We start from the raw sequence: 13,581 nt of genomic DNA on the forward strand, positions 1-13,581 counted from the left end.
GTTAGATTGATTCTAGAGCCCATGGTGGCTGCTGGTGATCTACCTGGAGTTTGGCAAGACAGCTCTGGTCGTGGTGGCGAGGTTGGGCCAGCACAAGGGAGGCCAAGTTGAACATATAGAACAGGAGTCTGTGCCACTGGTCCAGGTGGGAGATAGTGAAGCACGACCAAGGGCAGTGGCAGTGATGATGAAGTCCCTAAGACCTGGGGCTGCAGGGAGGGAGGGGACATGCCAGCATGGTTCCCCTCTGGCCCCAGCATCAGTCCCCAGGAAAGCCCTCAGTTGTTAGCCTCCTGCCTGAAAACATCACTTCTTTTAAGTCCTCAGGGAACACAGCTCTATGCCAGCTTTATACCCATACCTGGCCAACAAGTTTTGCTCAGCTTAGAGAGAAGATCGGAATCAAAGAACACGAAGAACTCTAAAGAGGGTAGGACCAACTGAGGATCTTCCAGCGCCCAGCTACCTTGTCACCTACAGTATGATCAGTACCGTGTGCCAAATGGATTGCATCTTCCAGGACTGAATTTTTGTGGGCCGTGACAATATAAAACAATCTCAGCAACTCCAAACTCTATTGCCTACTTTAGCCCAGCTTGTCTGGATTTCTTCCTCCACCTCAGACGCCCCCAGGCAATTTCCTATGACGCTAGATAAGCTTTAGAACCTTCCTTCTTAATGTGCCTAACCTGTTTGAGAACAGCCTCCTCCGCCTGATTAATTTCCCAAGCAGCTTGTTCCAGAACCAACCCACTCCAGATCAAGAGCTGGAAAGACCCATCTGGATGACCAAGAACCAGGAGCCAGCTGGAGGGGCCTCACTGCCAATACCTCACAGAAGCCAGCACACTGCAGCTGCTCAGTGAATGTGTGTCACATCAAACTGAAAGTTTATCCCTTCTAACTCCCTGACCCAAGTAACCAGGATACAGCAACCCTTCCCAGAAAGCCAGGGCAACAGTGTTGCATAGAGAACCCTTGAAGGACACCCCAAAGACACCCTTTCCAAGCCTGCCCCTCAGCAGTAAGTCAGAGACAGGTGTGTAGCAGCTCCGCAGCTGAGGGTTTATAACTTGCAAAGTGTTCTTTTTGGAGGCTCCTTAAGTGTGAAGATAATTAAAGCCTCTGCATATTACCTCTTCCATTGTCCCTGGTGCTGGTCCCCGCTCATTGTTCAGATAAGACAAGACTGATGAATGTGAATATGTCTGAAGTTAAAGCAGGCAGGAGATAATGAAAAAGGCTGATTGGAAAGTCCTTATCAACTAAAGAGCCCTGAGATACACAGAGCGTGAGGACTACCCGCATCCTCGGCCCAAAGTCAAGAAGTACAAGTGCTGCTGCTTCTCTTCACAGACACAGAACTGTCCCCCCCACTGGATTTGGGGACAATGCTCTACGGGAAAGGTGCGCCCTAGAGTCAAGCGACTCAGCAGCCCCCAAATCGCCAGTGATGGGACGATTCCCAACCCCTGTGACACAAGGCTACTTTCACTGTCAATAATAAGCTTCCGAACAACGAAAATCACTTACAGTGACCATCCCTACTTTCACACCACAGTCCCAGCGCTCGCCCTCCGACCTCACCCCTCCATCCAGACAATATGTTGTTTATTTCTGAGAAGCTCCAGCTCTGAAGCCCTGTTGCAAGCTCCCTTGTCCTCTCATCCCCAAGCTCTAACCTTGCATCATGGAGATTGTTAAACCCACTGGAAAATTTGGTGGCTTTCTACACTGTGGAAAATGATGGCTGTCTTTACGGTTTTGTGTGATTGTTTACCTTGCTGGGATGAAACACACTTTGAGCTTCCACTCTGATCCCACTGCTGCCAAGACAGAGGCTGGCTTGGTTTTTACTGCAGCCATCCTTTCGTAGAACAAACCACCCTCACTCCACTGTTCAAAGGCTCCTCCCAAGGCGGTACGGTGTAATGATCAGTAATTGACCTTGGCCCTGGATGGTCTGGGTGCCAGTATCAGAGTCACTACTTAGAAGCATTGACACCTTTGGCGAATAGCCCCACTTCGATATTCTCACTGTAATAGCATTCACCTCATAAGACTGTTATGAGGATTAGCTGTTGGCCTTGTAGGCCACTTCCACATATGCATATCTCAGTGTTATTCCCAGACCCGAGTTTTGGGGTGAGAGGGACAGCCAGAATTATACTCCTAGCACAAGTGGGCAATGAGTCACCCCTTTTTAGTTCCCAAGATGGGTAAAAGTCCTTCCTGTCTCTTTTCTTTTCCAGCCTGTAACTTAGAATATTCTAGAGAATGCCTGTGTAGTTCCTATCACACTACCCTTGATTAAATTTACTAAAAATTGAGATTATATTGTCTTTATTTCTGTTGTTAAAAAAAAAAAGGTATCCTTCTGTGGCTCTAGGACTGTGGAAACTTTCTCTACTGTCAGTTTTCTTGTTCACCCTTTCAGCTGCTATTATTTTTTCCATTGGTGACTTTCTCCAATTACAACCTGCCCACATCTACTCCAGCCCCAAGTTCTCACCTCCTACCACAGCCAGGACATTACTATTTCCTTTTATAATATTTGGTTCAGGCTTTTGAAATATAGAACTGACTTTTAAAAACCATCATTATCATACTTGAAAAAATTCTTGGGGAAGTTCCTGTTGTGGTTCAGTGGCTAACAAATCTGGCTAGGAACCATGAGGTTGTGGGTTCGATCCCTGGCCTTGCTCAGTGGGTTAAGGATCTGGCATTGCTCTGAGCTGTCAAGGAGGTTGCAGACGCAGCTCGGGATCCTTAGTTGCTGTGGCTCTGGTGTAGGTCAGCAGCTACAGCTCTGATTCGACCCCTACCCTGGGAACCTCCATATGCCGCAGGAGTGGCCCAAGAAAAATGGCAAAAAGACAAAAAAAAAAAAATTCTTGGGGAGTTCCCTTCGTGGCTCAGCTGTTAACAAACCCTACTAAGAGCCATGAGGATTCGGGTTCGATCCCTGGCTTTGCTCAGTGGGTTAGGGATCTGGTGTTGCTGTGAGCTATGGTGTAGGTCCCAGACGTGGCTTGGATCCTGCATTGCTGTGGCTGTGTTGTAGGCCAGCAGCTGTAGCTCCAATTCGACCCCTAGCCTGGGAACTTGCATATGCTGCAGGTGCGGTCCTTAAAAAAAATAATAAAATAAAATAATTCTTGGAATTATACATTTATATTTTAACAGAGGACTCCAGATCATTCCCAATTTAAAATCACTTTTTAGGACATGAGATAGTCTCCTAAACTGGAAATAATAAGACAAAGCTTATGTGAAATCAAATGCTGAAGTCAATAATCTGAGCAGGATACTGCAAAATCAGGACAGGAAGGAGGGGCTAGACTTTAAATTTGTCCAAGATTCAGCAAGAGAAACGTGCCATGGGCTAAACATTAAGTTAAAAATGACAACAAATACTTCCTCCAGGGGCCTCTCTCACTCAGATTCTGTGTTTCTCTGGCCTGCGTGTTCTTGGAGGTTATTTCCTGCTTAGTTGTAACTTGAAGTAACTTGTCCCTTTGGGTGGAGAAGAAGCAATTTTTGGAGAGCACATCATTTCTAAGAGCTTTTCTGAGCAATGAGCTACCCCAAAATGACTCATCAGAAAAGATTTTAGATCCCAGAATGGCCAAGGTTATGGTCTAAAAATGCCCCCAAAGAACTGTTTTGTTTGTTTGTTTGTTTGTTTTTTGTCTTTTTGCTATTTATTGGGCCGCTCCCGCGGCATATGGAGGTTCCCAGGCTAGGGGTCTAATCGGAGCTGTAGCCACTGGCCTACGCCAGAGCCACAGCAACGCAGGATCCGAGCCGCATCTGCAACCTACACCACAGCTCACGGCAACGCCGGATCCTTAACCCACTGAGCAAGGGCAGGGACCGAACCCGCAACCTCATGGTTCCTAGTTGGATTCGTTAACCACTGCACCACGACGGGAACTCCCAGAACTGGTTTTTTTTTTTTTTTTTTCTCTTTCAGCTTCCTGTCTTTGGAAATTCTACCCACTGGTCTCCCAGCAGCGTTTCTCAGGGCTTCACAAGGAGCCAGGCACACGTCAGTCTCCCACGAAGTGCATCCCTCCCACAAGCCTCAGAGGCCCACAGCCTGATGGGCAGCCGGGCGGGAGGGATGGAAATGGGGGGGGGGGGGGCGGACAGCGATCCCAGCCTGTGCACCCAGACAGGCACTCATGCCCTTTTATTCTGTTCGGAAGTATGTTTATACCCAACCAAGACTTGCCCTTGCCCACCCTCCTCAACTTCAACCACTATTTTGTAAGAAAGTTTTTCATTTTCAGTAGACCAGGGGTAATTGTGAACCCTGAAATAATCGCCTAGCTGTATTCACAAATGCCTTCAATGTACTCCTCTATATTACAGCTACAAGAGCCTTTTCTTCTTTTCTTTTCTTTTTTTTTTTTTTTGCTTTTTTAGGGCTGCGCCCATGACACATGGAGGTCCCCAGGCGAGGGGTCAAATCGGAGCTGCAGCTGCCGGCCACAGCCACAGCCACAGCAAGGGGGCATCCGAGCTGCCTCTGCAACCTACACGACAATGCTGGATCCTTAACCCACTGAGTGAGGCCAGGGATCCAACCTGCAACCTCATGGTTCCTAGTCAGATTCATTTCCACTGAGCCACGATGGGAACTCCTAAAAGAGACTTTTTAAGAAAGAAGAACGGGATTTGGGGGGGGGGGGTAGTTAAAAAAAAAAAAAGTATTTTTGAGGGGATAAGGAAGCTGGCAAGAGCCAAAGTATAGAAAAATTGGAGATGGGAGGTCTCATGTCAAACTTGGAAATGTGAAGATATAAATGTGAAATGTTGAATATCGTTTTGCGTTGAAATAGCACTAAAGAAAAATTAGGCACATGTTCCTCAATTAACAAATGAATCTGGAGAGCTGCGTTAACAGACTGAATGCCCTGGCTGGGTGGTCAAAGCCCTGAGGGAGAAAGCTCTCTGAAATCACGGAACAAAATAGGGTACGAACCCTGAGTAAAACGAAAGTGAGTAATTCAGGATCAGCCTGAACAGCTGCATTAGTTTCCTAGGGCTGCCGTGGCAAATTACCCCAAAATGGATTGTGGTAACACACACACACACAAATTTACCGTCTTACAGTCCTGGAGGTGGGAAGTTCAAAATGAGTCTCACTGGGCTAAAATCAAGGTTTGGTGGGGCTGCATTCTTTCCGAAGGTCCTAGGAAATAAGCATTGCCTTGTCCTTTCCAGCTCTAGAGGCCACCAGCACCAGCAGTTCTTCGACCTGTGGTCCCTTCCTCCACCTTCAAGGCCATCAATGGCCAGTTGAGGCTTTGTCACATCATCTCACTCCAATGTCCTCTGCCTCCCTCTTCCACGTTTAAGAATCTTTAAGTACATCAGGCCTAACCAGGTCATTCAAGACAATCTTCTTAAGGTCAGATCATTAGCAACCTTCATGCCATCTGCTGCAATTCCTCTTTTCCCTGTGAAATAACATATTCACAGGCAGGATCCAAGAATTAGGATGTGGGCATCTTTGGAGGGCCATTATTCCTTCTACCACAAAAACCCTTTTTAAAAGCATTAAGAGACTGATGGTTAATGAGATTAGAAAACCCATATCTGGAGGGTGGGGAGATGGGAATCTCACATGTGCAGCTCAAAATTTAGTTTAACTTAGGAATTTACAAATGGAAATGATGTTAGGGACTAGCTCTCCAGAAGAACTGCATTAGACTGCGCTTTGCTTTCTTTCTTTTTTTCTTTTCTTTCTTTCTTTTTTTTTTCTTTACGGCCACACCTGGGGCATATGTAGATTCCCAGGCTGGGGGTGGAAACAGAGCTGTAGCCGCCAGCCTACACCACAGCCACAGCAACACTGGATCCGAGGCACATCTGCGACCTACACCACACAGCAACACCGGATCCTTAACCCACTGAGCAAGGCAAGGGATCCAACATGCATCCTCATGGATACTAGTAGGGTTCATTAATAACTGAGCCACGACAGGAACTCCATAGACTACCCTTTATGTTCTAATTCAAGACCATCTGCAATGTTCTCCATCGTTGTCCTTTTGTGTCTTCAAATTGATCGGAACAAAATTCCTGAACGGTGATTATGAATCCACTCATCACTCAAGGAAAAATTCAAGCACCTCTGGTCTATGAAGCTCTCCCTACCCCACAGGCAGAATTAATTTCTCTTCCTTGGATCGTTGTCTCTTGTGCTTTCCCTTCCAACACGACTTATCATTCTGTAATGTAATTTCCTGTTTTCATGTCTGTCTCCCTACTGGATGATGAGGTCCTTTTGAGGACAGGGAGGTGACTTAGACATCTTTGTAATCAAAGCACCCAGCAAGGTGGCTAGCATGAGGGAGGCATTCAACATATTTACTGAACAAAAACCTGTGGGGTGAATCAGAGGCTTCTGAACTATGTCCAGTATTAGAGGACGGTGAGTGGGTGGCATCTGGGGATTGCAAACTGGATGGTAGCTTTTAAAATGAAAATAATGCACACTAAATCTCTTAAGTCCTGAGGATGCATCTGAGAGAGGGAGACAGGAAACTGATAGGAATTAGGAAGACATTTTCCTCTGATAGACTGCAGATTGAAAAAGCAAGGTCAAAATTCAGACAAGTAAATTTACCTGCTGTGACTTTATACATTCTGGACGACACTTAGCATACAAATGAATGGTGAAAAAAATACCCTAAACACCAAAACTTCTGTTTGGGGAAAAAGAGTAGGATATTATATAATTTTTAAGCAGTCAGAATTTTTGGTCAATGAATATATTAGAAAGATGTCCTCCATAGATAATTTTTCCATAATATTTTATGAAAAATGTTAACACTCTGTAGGAAGAAGAGCAAATTTCTGAACTTCTTCCATTCCTTCTGAAAATATAAGATTGATCTTGAAGTTCCATGTTGAATTTTGGAGAAAAGAGACACTAAAACTCTGACTCAGCTCTCTCCACGAAGAAGTGGAAGAGGGGTCAAGCTGTCTCTAAACCAGGATTGTCCTGCCCAATGGACCGTGAAACAATCGCTGAGACTCTGAGGTTTGAGGCAAAGAGGTAGTTTTAGTCAAAAGGCGACCAAGCCAAGAGATGGAAGAACAAATCTCAAACCCACCTCCCCTAAGGCAGGGGGCTCAGGCTATTTATAGGATGATGAGCAAAGAAGCAGGGCCGTGGAGCGAGTAGGGGCACATGAGGGCACAGTGATTGGGAAAAGGTGTGGAATGTCATTCTGCACAGGGGTAACTAAGCTACAAGCCTCTGCAGGTTGGAAAGGTCCCCGAGGGGACACCGCTCATGCCCAGCTGGAGGGTCAGTGGTCCTATCCAGCCCTAACCTAGCTGAACTGGATGCAGCTGAGCCAATGTCTTATGGTTCAGGCTACGTGCAGTTTGGGGGACATGCAAGCGTTAAAATGACATTGATTCATAAAGGCAGATGAAATGGATTGGATTAATCATCTCACAAAGTATCCGAAAAAAAAAGATGATGGATGGTAACTGATTTGATCTTTCCCAAAAAGAAGATGGATGATAACTGGAAGCATTTACAAGGTGCTTCCCTTCACACCACCCTTCACCAAAATCCTTCCTCTCCTTCCACACTCATGGTTATTCTATTCTACATGCACTGGACATTAAAAAAAGAAAAGGCAAGTTAGGGAAAAGTCAAACGCACCTAAAGCTCAACCCTGATAAAGACATATGCCGATACTTTTCTTTCTCAGGAAAGTTTGTTTTAATTTTTGTTAAAGGTGGCTTCATTTCTGATTTTTAATTATGGACCAAAGAAGTTACAGGAAAGAATTAGTAGGTCTCCATTTTTTATCTCATACCTAATTATTGCGAGACAATTATAATATTTTCTTAGCCTCTTTGCTGAAAACTCCATCTTGTCCTTCCTTACTTTGTCCCGTCTTCCTGCTTGAGACACAGTCTCGGTGATGGTAAATGACTTAAGCTTAAGAACAAAGACCTAAGGGCATGGGTTATTCGCGGGGTCAGCTGAATGTGGATATAATACAATGGTCTAGGCGCACCGGACCTGTGCAGAATGGCACGCCATTTGCACAAGCGCGATATGTCCTCTAAAGAATAAGAGAAAGAGGAACCTCATGACCAAGTGGTTTATGAGTGGTCCTTAACAGAATATGCCTTAGAAAAGAGAACCAAGGTGCAAACCTCGGTACCCAGGGTTGCCACAAGTAAGCATGCCTTTCGCAGAAGCACAGTGAGGATTCTCTGAAATGCTATGCATAGAGAGCTCACTCGAATGCTAATGATTCTTAAATGCCTAAAGTTTAGAGTAAAAAGTTTAACCATTTACCAGCTAAGTGACTTTTAAAGTAATAATAAAAAAAACCTATACCCTGCACCTACAACCCCCTTTTCGCTTGACGGCATCCTCGAGAGCACACCAAGAGCAGTGTGGTTTCTTAAGGCGGGGCTCTTGGTCCCTGAGACCTTGAGTTCCCCGGTTCCCACCTTTACTTAAGATAAATGTCTCTTTTTTTCCCTTAAGTTCCATAGCACCCGTTCTTCAGCCCCATCCTGCTGAGCTGGCCCTGGCACCTAATGAGCAGCAGCCAATTAGAAAGAGTAAGGGAACAGGCAGACCAGGGAAATCAGGTGTGGCTCCGTGAGCACAGAGATGGTGAAACCACGTGTGGATGAGGAGTGTTCTCCGCACAGACCAGGGAGGAAAAAAAACAGATCAAGAATAGTGTTTAAGAAATTCCAGTATCGGAGTTCCTGGCTGTGGCTCAGTGGTTAACGAATCTGACTAGGAACCATGAGGGTGTGGGTTCAATCCCTGGCCTTGCTCAGTGGGTTAAGGATCCGGCATTGCCTGAGCTGTGGTGTAGGTCGCAGACTCGGCTCGGATCCTGCGTTGCTGTGGCTCTGGCGTAGGCCAGTGGCTACAGCTCCGACTAGACCCCTAGCCTGGGAACCTCCATATGCCAAGGGAGTGGCCCTAGAAAAGGCAAAAAGACGAAAAAAAAAAAAAAGAAAGAAAGAAATTCCAGTATTTTCAAGGCAGGCAAAGAGGAGTCCATTAAACTACTTGATAAGGATAAACTAAAGAGTTGGGAAGAAAATTATAGAACAATGGCTGGGAAACCACAGAGAAAAGTGTTTCAAAGAGCCAGTCAACAACAGCATCAAACACTGCAAAATAAAAAACATATGGTAAATAAAGTAAATGAGATAGGTTTAAATATATCCATTGAGCATAGCCCAAAAGAAAGAATGAGCTTCTAGAAATATTAGCATTAATAAATTCAAACACACATGCACACATTCCTGCTGATGCCTCACTAAAAATGACCAAAGTTCAAATAGGTAAGAGAAAAAAACAGCTCTCCTTGTTATTGCTGTTTTCATTTTCATAAAGGTCACTGGACCAATTGGCTCCATTGATTTGGAAAGAAAAGCAACTAAAGCATTCAACCACAAAGCTAAAGGTTAGAACATGGCTAACTGACAGTAACCTTGCCATTTTTAGAGCTAGAGAGAAGGTTTTACCTGCTAATCAAAAGTGAATTGTCTTCATTAGGCAAATCTCATTAAATTATTCCACAATATGGCTTTCACTAAATTAAAGACCAAAGGCTATGGATTAGAAGTATTGTGCCCCCGCCCCAAAAAAGAGAGAATAATGAGTATGAGCAATTAATCATTACTTGTACATCATTTTATAGTCAATACATCATGAGGAAAGAAAGATAAGTATTATTAGTCCAGTTTCCATACAAGGAAAGGAGGCGAAGGTGGCAAAACAAACAAGAATCTCAGAGGAAGAGCTCTAAGTCACAGTCAGGTTTTCTATAAATATAAACACCCCTGAAGAGCTGATGAAATCGTATAGCTGGGCAGGCATAAAAACAAACCACTTAGGGAAAAGACTAAGTGTTGTGCTGAAGCTGGCTCGCGCCAGCCCACCAGAACCTAACGTGTGTATTTCTTTGCAACTTCATGTTCAGTGATATCATGCTGGTATTTTGAAATTAGGCTTCAGGGGGGTATTTTTTCAAATTTATTAAGGTATGATGACAAATAAAAATTGTACATAGGTGTACAATGTGATTGAGATAGATACATATATATATGATTACCACAATCAAGCTAATTAAAATATCTATCATCTCCCATGGTTACCCGTGTGTGTGTGTGTTTAGAATATTTGAGATCTATTCTCTCAGCATATTCACGTACAGAACACATTGTTATTAACTACAGTTACCATGCTGTATGTTAGGTATCCAGACCTATTTAACTTATAACTAAATATTTGTACCATTTAACCATCCTAATCCTATATTCTAAATGAACACTCATCTAAAATTCCCTCTGACTTTATGTACCCTCCCTTTGGGAATTTTACAGGTAAGCTTTGTCATGATGCTATTATGGAAATTATCAGATGCCATAGGACCACTTCACTGAGGCATTCAGCCCTCTGTGGTGCTCAATCCCACACACACTGTGATTGCCAGGCCTAGTTCCCTTAATACAAGGCAGTTTATGTGAAGGGATATATATATATATATATATGGACACTATTCTGTATACACACACACACGTGTGTATGTACATGTATACTGATGCTATCTGTTCACTATACTCACTGGGTTTTTTGCTCCAAAAATTCAGAAGTATCTCAGGAGTATATGGCGCCCAGAAAATTTGTAACACTAACGTGTAAATTTTGCTTAAATTACCCCAAATAGACTATTTAACTTTGGCAATTTTGGGCATTCTTCACCTTCATTTGTTCCCAAATCTCCACCGCTGCTCATTTTCCCCACTCACTCCTAAATCTTCTTTTCTTATCCTGCCTCCACTACCCTGCAATTTGCTTTCTGTGCCCCAAACTATCGTCTCTGTTTTAAACACTGTGAAGATCAGTTTTAAATTATTAAAATAGGAGTTCCCATCGTGGCACAGCAGAAACGAATCCAGCGAGGAACCGTGAGGTTGTGGGTTCGATCCCTGGCCTTGCTCAGTGGGTTAAGGATCCGGCGTTGCCCTGAGCTGTGGTGTAGGTCACAGCCGAGCCTCGGATCTGGTGTTGCTGTGGCTGCGGTGTAGGCCAGCAGCTGTAGCGCCGATTAGAACCTCCATATGCTGCAGGTGAGGCCCTAAAAAGGACAAAAGACAAAAAAATAAAAAAATAAAGTATTAAAATATTCATGGGACTAGAAATATAATCTCTTTAATACCAAGTAAGTCCTCTGACAATGGCCAGGCTTGGGGAAAACATAATTAAGAAGTCAGCTAGAGGAGTTTCTAAGGAAATTAGTTTTAAATAGATGGAAGTAATTAATCAGCAAAAACAAATACCTGATGGAAGGGGAGACATTTCCCTGGTGATTAGAAAAGAACAATTAAGGCAGGATTCGGGATAGTGACCCGTGTGCACGCTGTGTAGTAATCTCTCCTTTCTGGCCTTCGAGGAGCTAAACGGAGCATAAAGCAATGTTCCCGTGATCCAGATGAGTATGGAGCGAGCCTGCTGAAGAGGGGACTGCAGGACCGGACAGCCTGCAGAGACTCTCCGTTACAGGAAACTGTAGGAACTTGAGCATCGAGAAGGGGTTGCTAGGGGTCTCGGAGCCAAGAAAAAGCCTCAAAGGAACAAGGAAATACTGAGGGAACGTTGTTAAACACAGGTACAGAGCTAGGGCTGGATTAGGTACATTTTGGAAACAGGAAAAGATCAGTAAAATAGCTACCGACTTGTGTCTAGGTGTAAGTGTTTATTTTAAAACTGGTTTAAGTGATAGCATATTCCTATAAATAACTATGTTACTATTAAGTGAAATCATGGGTGCTAATCCAGTTACCCACGCCTCTGAGAAAGGCAACTGTTCCATTTGCCATTCCAATAACAGAGACGTCAGCTGGAAGAAACGTACCTGAGCTGCAGCTGTACCCGCGCTCTCAGTGATCCTCTTACCCGTCTCCTTTCCAGCACGGGATGTGACCGATAGGCATCCTTGCCTTTCTGCCACCTCCCTCCCCAAGTGTTAGCTTCTTGAGAATGGGATTTTTTGTTCGCTGTGATATTTCCACCGCTTAGAAGGCGTGCTTGTATGTAAAAAGTATTCAGTAAATATTAGTTGAATGAATGAAGTGTAGGCTATGAAGAATGTTCTCGTGTATCCCCTCTGCTGAAACCCCAACCACTTAAAGCAATGGCACCATTCGACCTGCACGTCACAGATCTCCGTGCTGCTCTGCCCTGGGTTCTTCATTTTCCTCTTGAGTTTACTCATATCCTTTCTCAGATTTACTCTCACTCCAAATAATTTTTTCCACTACTTCTCTCACAGTCAAAAATCATTTGAATAACCTGGAAAATTATGGGCTGAGGAGTACATAGGTAAAATTTGAATTCTTTTGCTTTCTTTCTCGTATGTTCTTCGCTTGAGAGTTGTCTTGCCTCTTCATAAAATGCATATGACTATCAACCTCAAACATTTTGAAACAGGATAGTAAACAGATCCGTTCTCACCAAACTTCCAATTTACATGCCTTTAATGATAGAGACAGAATATTTGTTTCCTCACAAAATTCATATGCTGAAACCTATTTCCCCAACATGATGGCACCAGGAGGTGGAGCCTCTGGGAGGTGATTAGAACGTGGATGTGGAACCCTCATGACTGGGATGGGTACCCTTATAAACACGACCTCCGGAAGCTCTCTTCCCATTTCTATCATTCGAAGGAACATAGAGCACCATCTAAGAAGCAGGATAGCATTGCCAGACACTGAAACTGCCAGCAACTTGATTTTAGACTTTCCAGCCTCCAGAATTTTAAGCAACAAATTTCTATCATTAACAAGCCACCTGATTTATGGTATTTTTGATACAGCAGTCTGAACAAACCAAGACATATAACAAGGCATAAAAAGACAAAATCTAGCGTGAATCATACAGACAATATCTGAAATAACAGAATAATACACACTAATTACAATTTTAATTAATTTAAAACTATTTCCTGAGGCTTAGGACTCCAATATTGCCTTAAAAGCATGCTAATCTATTACCGTCCCGACTTTCCGGGATCTATGTTCTGAGCCAGAAAGAGTCATATTAGCTTTTCTCCATTTAGGCTCTTGGACTATGTAATGCAGAATATAAAATGCTGATATAGAAGATAAATGTTGACGACACTGTAGCCCTGGGTCTAATGACACAACAAGGCAAGAAGAGAAGAAATAAAGAGAAAAACAAATAGCCCTTTGAGGAGCATCTGGCAGAAGGGGAAGGAGGAAAGTTGACACAGAATGCAGGAGGAAAGGTGGCAGGCACCCCCTGGCCACTGCAGTCAGAGAACTTGAGAGATTAACTGCAAAGAGCATGGATGAATTCGGTAGACTTTGTACGCAATGGGTGCCTGTTGGCGCTAGAAGCAGGAGTACACTTCGAGTTGATATTTGGGAAAGACTTCAAGAACCAACATGGACAGTGAGGGGGCTGTAGTATTTCAGAAACACTATTTATTATCAAGTTTGGGTTAATTTCTCCTCTGAAAGTTAATAAAAGAGAAGGGG

This window comes from Phacochoerus africanus, chromosome 16, assembly GCF_016906955.1.
Source record: "Phacochoerus africanus isolate WHEZ1 chromosome 16, ROS_Pafr_v1, whole genome shotgun sequence".
In the NCBI taxonomy this organism is placed as follows: Eukaryota; Metazoa; Chordata; class Mammalia; order Artiodactyla; family Suidae; genus Phacochoerus; species Phacochoerus africanus.